This window comes from Arvicanthis niloticus, chromosome 11, assembly GCF_011762505.2.
Source record: "Arvicanthis niloticus isolate mArvNil1 chromosome 11, mArvNil1.pat.X, whole genome shotgun sequence".
In the NCBI taxonomy this organism is placed as follows: Eukaryota; Metazoa; Chordata; class Mammalia; order Rodentia; family Muridae; genus Arvicanthis; species Arvicanthis niloticus.
Genome location: NC_047668.1, coordinates 21,809,997 through 21,818,360, shown reverse-complemented (window position 1 = coordinate 21,818,360; position 8,364 = coordinate 21,809,997). Strand labels below are relative to the sequence as shown.

At 36.1% G+C, this 8,364-nt stretch overlaps 1 non-coding gene across 1 annotated transcript; it reads left to right on the top strand.

Annotated features, from left to right (window-relative positions):
• Positions 1-286: 286 nt before the first annotated feature.
• LOC117717471 (small nucleolar RNA SNORA73 family) lies at positions 287-481 on the top strand. The gene has a single exon (XR_004607946.1). It is a non-coding gene; the product is annotated as a small nucleolar RNA SNORA73 family (small nucleolar RNA).
• Positions 482-8,364: the final 7,883 nt, after the last annotated feature.

Below are 8,364 nucleotides of genomic sequence, written 5' to 3'. Positions count from 1 at the left end.
GTGCTTGTGTTTCCTTCTGAGAGTTAATCAACAATTGAAACTTAAAAACTTCCTGTCAACTTTCTCTTTGTTACCCTGTGAAATCTAGGGTAATCACATTAGCCTCAATGTATTTTATTCAACAACTTAATTCCTTAGCAAATTGCCAGATTAAGAAAACTCAGAAAGCAATTTAATGAAGCTCAGAAAATAAGCATAAATGATACAAATGTTATGAAGAATGATCATATGTTAATTATATTTTTTGACTTTTATAGATGTGTATTAAGAGAAATCTTAGATACAATGTGGACATTCCGTCACTCTCCTCAGGCTCTGTCCTAGTGGCATATGGGACTATAGGACCCCACCAGTTGATGTAAATTCCCTTTCCACAATGCAAGAGATGAAGCTGAGCTTCAAGTCTGCTCCTGAATATTCCTACAACTTCTTAGAGTCCTGAGGAGGATGACTGAGGAGACAAACCATGCTGAAAACAAAAGAAAAAAAAAAAGAAATCTTAGAAAAAAGCAATATACTAGGACTCCTGGTTATAAACATTTCTTTGACCCTCATGATATAGAATCATGAGAAATATGCTGCTTTATGGAAAAGAAATTCATTTTCTTCACAGGATGACATGAGTTTCATCTCATCAATATAAAGAAAAATATCAACTTAGTTTTTTGATTCTTATGGTCTATAAACTATAGCTAAAATTTCATGGAGTATCTCCCAAAAAGCTTACTTTATCAAAACACAATAAAATATTGCTTCAGAGAATGCATGACATTTGACTTCATTATATTAATACTGTATAAAAAAGATACTTTGGGATGTCAGTTTTCACAATAATAATATTTGATATTTTTGTGAAGCTTAGCAACTTATGAAATACTTAGACACATATCTCACATAAGCTTCAGAGAGATTCTGTGACTTAGACAAGGCAAAAATAATTATTGTTTTTTCACATAAATGGAAACTCAAGGGCAGTGTTATTGTGTGTTTTGAACAGCTTCATGTGGAAGTATTGAGTTATCAATTTGGAAGTATTTATAAAAACAAACTATACATTTTCCTATGGAGGTACATGACACTGTTTTGTGCAATCCTGTCAAGTGATGCGTTAGAGATTACCACAGGATAGTTCACAATTCAGTGCCAAGTGGTCTTCAGTTTTCAAAACTCTGCTCTAAACTGAACCATACCAGTCTGAGGTCGCTGCATCATTGGTACACTAGGGGAGCAGCCCCTCATGCCTTCTATATAGCAACCCAATACAAAGAAGAGATTCAGGGCTGTAATCAGATAATGCCAATCTTACTGCTTCTGAAATCATAAATCCTGGGAAAAAAACACCAAAGTTACAATAACCCTATGCTTTCAAATGGAAAGCCAGGGTTAATGTCTGTGTGTATTCTCTAAACTAATATGTTTGAAAGTTTAAATATAAAGAATTAATGAATAGACTTCACCAGTTGTTTTGTCTGTTAAATCTGATCTATCATATTCAAGATACTTTGTGATCCTATCTAGAAGTATCTCATCAAATTAAGAAGGCTTACATTTATTGATGTTTTAATTCCAATAGTGTTCAGAATGACATGATCACAGGATCATGTCTAAAGCTTCATGATGCAAACCATGTTTTATTGAGGCTTATCTCTAATTAAACAATTTATAGAGTATAGTAGTGGTTGATTTGATGTACCCATGCACTAGATTTTTAAACATGAATTGACAGACATGTCAGTTACATGTCATTATAATACAAATAAGAACACAAAACTCAAGACAGTGAATCCAGTGACATAAAATACTTGTTTTGAGCTTCTTCTGCATTTTGCTTTAAGTGTTTAAGGTGTTACCATGCTGATTTCTGTTCCTCTAAAGGGTAATATAGCCATCTTTATATTCCAAGGCAAGTATATGTTGAAATCATAGCTGGTTCAGTACAGAGATTCCAGTTGTGCACCTGTGGTAATTCATCTTTTTCATCAGTATGATTAGATTTGGATTCACCTCTTAAGCACAACTATGGGTGTGCATTTAAAGACATTTCCAGAGAATTTAACTGAAATGAGAAGACTCACACCAGATGTAAATGACCCCACATATGTGTTTGAAGTACTGAACTGAATAAGATGCAACAAAAGAAAAGGTGATGGCCTGCCAGGAATATGAGAAGCCCCTGTCATTCATCCCTGATACCATAAACACCTGTATGCCTTCCGTAACTGTGAGCTCTCCCTATTTCAACCGCGACTCAGAACAAACCTTTCTCCTCTTACATGGCCTATTGCCATGCATGTGTGTGCAATCATGAGGAGAGTAACTAACACAATGTTGACTTTGTTCTCAGAAATCTCCACACTATGCATCCCGTATTCACCAATGTGTTTCTTTTTTCCCCTAGATTCTAGGTTTCTTGAGCTGTGTTATGCTGTGTAAGGTCTCTCTAGATCTCCAAGTACAAAAGATACAAGGGCAAAAAAGCAAAATGGGAAGGCAAAGGTGAGAGCACACTTTTTTCTTTGTTCCTCATCATGTCTCTCAGACTAGCAGGCTGATGACATTAAAGCAGATAAAAGAAGGAATCAAAGATAACTGGAAAAGGTTAAATAAAGTCAAAAGAAATAGTAGACAAAAGTACATATCAATGAGTCTGAGAATGATCATTTCATATGTTACTATCATGTTGACAATGGAGATATGCATGAGACTACACTCAGTCCTTCATCCATGCTAAGCAAACACTCAGTCTTTTATCCATGGTAAATAAGCACTTTGTCACTGACCTAAATGATGGGTTTATAAAGTCAGTAACAAAGAGTATAGTCAGTGCCTATTTCTAATTAGATGTACATTTTAAATAATGAAACCCAGGGTCAAAAAATGGCTCAGTGGTTAAGAGTACTTACTGCTCTTGAAGAGGGACTGTATTTAGTTTCCCAACACCTACATAGGGGTTCACAATCCTCCATAACTCCAGTTCTAATAGATCTGACACCTTCTTTGGATCTCATGCACATGGTACACATACATACATTCAAGTAAAACATCGATATTTATAAAATAAAATAAAATAAATTAGACAGTGACATGCCACAAAATAGAATTCTGAAATTATGTTGAAAGCATGAGCCATCTGTGTTTAAAAAGTCTACAAAGATGCTGGATGTGGTGGTGCATGTCTTTAATCTCAGCACTCAGACAGTGAAGACAAACACTAATGGAGCAGCCCCGCCTGAATGAGTCCAGCCTGAGCTACATCATAAGTTCCAGGCCAGCCAGGGATAAAGAATGAGACCCTGACTCAATCACAACCACTACCATCATAACCAATATGATGATGATCTTGTTGTTGATGATGATGGTAATGATGTACACTAACCAATATCAGGTTCCAAAGTGTCAAAAGAAAGATTTACACACAGCCAAAATGATTTGTGACCATCTTTTGTTTGTTTTTTCCTGTTATAATATTTTTACTTCTTACAATTATGCAAAATGTTTCCTGAGCTATCATGTCCTTTGAACATGTCTATCCCCTAAAACTCAGAATTGGTAGCATAATAATGCAAAAGAAGAAGTAGGCTTGATAAACATTCTATCTTTAGTTTTTCATTATGCAGGTCTTCTGAAAAAATGAAAAGTTGAGAAATAAGTTCTCATAGTTATGCAGTGAACCAATATAAGGATAGTTACCAAAGACTTCTATACATGAGAAATCACAGGTAGAGAAACTAAGAACATATCAATATTACAAGGAGAAAAACCCAAATCACCCCAAGTCATTGCAGAGACTACACCAGGCCCTTCCTCTGCACCACAATCATATTTCAAGACAGCAGTTACCTTAGACGTCCTTACCCCACAATGTCCTGTCTTTTACATGCAGTAGATAACTACATTAGTCTTCATTTTTTAAATTTTCAGTTTCTAGACTTCATAAAAGAAGAATTTGCAAATAAGTTTTTATCATCATTAACAATACTATCGCTAAAGGGCATATGTGAAGTTTTATGATGGTTTAGCACATTAATATTTTACAATCAGGCTTTAACATGCTTTTATCTTTTTTATATACAAGATTAATATCCTGCTTGAATTAGTTTTATTACAAGCATTTTCAATTCCCACTAAGCTGACTTTTCTGCACTAAAATTTTAGATTTTTCTTACCACTTTTTTCTTACTCATTTTTAGGATTTAATATATTTTTCCATCTTAAAGTGTTTTATTTTATAGTGATGGAAGGAATTTTCCTGTTTTGCTGCCATTTGCAATGTCATTCCATTAGTTAAATCACATAGCTAGTGTTAAAATTTCCTTTTTGTACATCTATTGTTTTGTTAGCTTTCAAATCTGTGAAATTGCTGCCCTGCCCATCAGAACAAAGGAAGAATATAGATTTAGCTAGCAATCTGTTCATTTGATAAATAGAGGTGAACAAATAAGGCAATTCAGGATCACACTTTTTACTTCAGGAGTGGGGGAATTAGACTTTCCTTAAAACAATACCAAAGTAGTATATCATATTTGAAGTCATCTTAAAATACTCAGTAACATTGTGAAGACCTCAGAAATAAACTGAGTCTTGGTATGATTGCTTTTGTTGTAAGAATACTTGTTGGGCTAATATGACTTTTATTAAATTAGCTGAGTGTAGACAACCTCACAGTTAGGTTTTGGTGTGAACTAGCAAAGGTTAGAAGACAAATCATAGCACAAGACCCTTATACCCAGGCACCAAAGGAATCATGGAGACATCGATTGAAATGTGATCATGAAAAAAGAATTCAACTAATATGTACTGTCTGCCATTTCTTTAACATCTGTGATGGTCCGTGCTGTTATCCAAGACAATCTCTATTGAAATATATTGTCCCATCAGGCCTGTCACAGCAAGCTGAGTATTTCTTGCCCCACTAGTGTGTGGCTAGAGAGCAAACTCGTTTGGTATTCAGAAACATGGCTTTAATAGTTGAGAACCATTTCACATTCTCTCTCACTGGAAAATTTGTAGAGTAGAACTGTTAGCACCTAGATCCTGAGGCCCAAGTCTTTCCTCATACATGCTGGTCAATGATTAAGAATATGAAATGTGAATTAAACACATGTAGACAAAGGGCTCAGTGAACCTACCATCAACTCTTATTATCTCAGCTGGTTTTTTTTTTTTTTTTTTTTACTTCCTTTGCAATTAATTTACCAATAGAACACAGGTTAAATTTAGTTATAAGCTCACCCTCCACTTTTATGCTTTTCTTTCTGGAGCTATTCAAGCAGAATAAAAGAGAAAGAATCTAAACTAGCAAAATCCTTATTTCTCCAATCCATTGACTGATATCAAAACTAAACTAAACTAAACATTACCTCACAGTTGAAAGAAAATATATTTATAGTACAAGGCATCTGTCATTTTATTTCCCCATCCAAAGAAAGAATGACAATTAGAGACAGAAGAATTTGATTGGCTGAAAAACCTAGATCAACAATTTCCCATTCTCTATAAATTAAAGCAATGAAGTAATATAAAAATACATTAGTAGGAAACTTTATATAACAAAAATTCACTGGAATCAACATATGTGTTTTATTCCACAAGACCTGTATCGGGCAAGACTTATGTAGATAAAAATACAAACCACCTGCCCCACCTCTCTCACACACAAATAAAAACTATTTGGAAGTCAAACACTTTAATCTGGAGTTAAGAAGAATCAAGCTCCAGATAGAGAAAGTACAACAAAATAGTTCAATAGAAGCCTTCATTCTTCCATGAAGCCAAGAGAGGAATGTCCCTTGGCAGCCAGCATGTATGTTAGCTGTTTCTAGTGTGGTGAAGACAGGAAGGCCATTTTCACATGAGATTGTTAGCAACTTTCTAAATGTTGTTAGGAGAGCATGGTGTTTCCTTGCATACTAACTACTTTGCTCATAAGCAAGATGGTGGAGGGAAAGAACAATTAATATGATGCGGATTGAGAGAAAACACTGTGGGGAGTTCTGAATTATGGCAAGGCAGATAAGGTAACTTACACACTTAAGTGCCAATTCAATTACTATTTGCCACTCTCTGTTGTACTTCATATTTAATTATTTCAATAAAACAGTATGAGTGATCTTTATCATTTCCATTCAACTCCTCCATGCATTTCTTTCTTCCCTGGACACATTTCTTCTACTGGATTTGCAGCTGTCTTATTATATAGTTTTAGAAATTGGACTCAATAATCCAGAGAGCTGATAATAGTAGATGTTTTCTCTATAATTTTAGCAAATATTACTTTCGAAATGTAACAATTTATCCAGGCAAAGAAACCTTTTTGTTTAGAACGATGACTCATTTTAAAGGTCAGCTTTGCTAAGGTGTGTTTTTTCTATGCTTGTCTCTGGCTTGTATATAATAATTCGAGCCATGTACCTGTGCCTGTGTGTGCATGTGTGTGTGTGTGTGTGTGTGTGTGAGAGAGAGAGAGAGAGAGAGAGAGAGAGATTGTGTCAGTTTGTATGTATATACGTGAATGGGTGTGTATGTATGCATTTCTGCTTCTCTGTGTGTGTGTATGTGTGTGTGTCCTGTAACAAATCTGCATATTTCTTTTGAATTTTTTGTGTTTCCATACTTCCTACAAGTACCACAGGCACAGCTGCTACTTATTTATTATCAATAACTAGGTGTAGTGGACAAGGAGGGAATATGTCAGTAAGGACATCTTCATCTATATCAATTGCCAAATAGAGGGCAATGAGGCAGGCATATATATTCTCTGTTCATGCTTATTTAAATGTATAGACATATAAGTAGATGACATGTATGTCATCTCTACTTATACATCTTCACATGTGTAGAAGTGCAAGTGACTTTGGAAGTGTGGGGTTAGTGCCAGCAGTCTTTCTCATTTCTTGCTATATCTGGAGCTCATCGTTTAGACTAGTCAGGTGAGTCTGTTCTGAGGATGTTTTGCATCCTACTCTAGTGTTTCAGGATGCCATGTGGGCCTCCTCACCTGTGCTGTTTTGAATTGGGTTCCTGTAATTGAACTCCACTTGTCACACTTATCCAGTATAGTCATCTCCCCGGACTTCTGCCCACCTTTATTTTAATTACTCCATGTTCATCATTGGGCTTCCAATTTTCAAAACTGGCCTTTTTGAAATTCTAAGCTTTTTATAATATTTGCAATTGCCACTTGTACAGAATATCAAGAAAACAGAGAACTTTTGAGCCCCTAGACACTAAAGTCAACAAGACTCTACCATATTTTCACCTTTTTCTTTCTCTCTTTTTTATTCTTTTACTGAGAAAGTGTATTGCTCTATATCCTAGGCTGACTCGAAACTTACTATGTTACCCAGGCTGGCCTGTTTTTGTCTTCCTACTCCCTACTTCCTGAAATTACAGGTACAGTCTACCATGTTTAACTCACCCATCCTCTTAAATGAGAAATGACGAGCTTTTTGTAAAAAGGATCCCAAACATTTCTTTGCCCAAACCTGAAGCTTCCACTATGGTACTGCAAATAAGAACCATCATTCTCAGCTGTGGGGCAGTGGACTGTGTCAGGAAACTTGGTAAGGTCGAGTAAGTTCAGAAATGCTGGTACCCTCAGACCTGAGGATGGTCAGTGTTTCACTTATTCCTAACCAGGTTCCTGTCACATGACCATAGCAATTCATGGAGAGGACCATGACAGTTAGTCACAGAGGAGCAGCACTGGAAGCTCCTCCACATTCAGATAAGGAATTCCTAAGAGTCCAGATCAAGTCAGTAGAAAGCATCTGCTTTTAGACCCCTACCCCACCCTAAAATGTATATGAGACCCTGTACACAAAGAATAAAGACTCGAGAATTACTTTGCCAAAGGTTGTCTGAGAGCATCTGTCACATAAAACCTGTAACACGTTGGGGATAGAGAGTTCTCTCCCAAAGCTTTTGCAGCTGGAAACTTCTCGAGCCTTGAGAGGTCTTGACTCCTAGTTGCTGCTTCTGTTGGCCACAGAAGAGACCCAGTACCCTGCCCAGATCTAACTCCTGTGCTGATCCAGAGCAGTAGTGACCTCAGAAGAGTGACTCCCCCTCCTCTTTTGAAAGCACAACTCTTTGGCCACTCAGGCCAGATGGAAGCTCTGCAGATCTCTGTATGTTGTGTCCATACACAGACCAGCACTCAGCCAATCTTTTTTTATTTTTATTTTTTCTTCCTTATGATAGGGGACTCTAAGAAATATAGAAAGAAATTATATGAACATTAAAAAAATCATCCAACTTAATTACCCCTTATTATAGGCAAGCACAAGAATGAAGAGAACCATAACATTACTTTTTAAATGGATGTATGCTTGCATGCTTTTTCTGAACACCAGCTCTTCATAA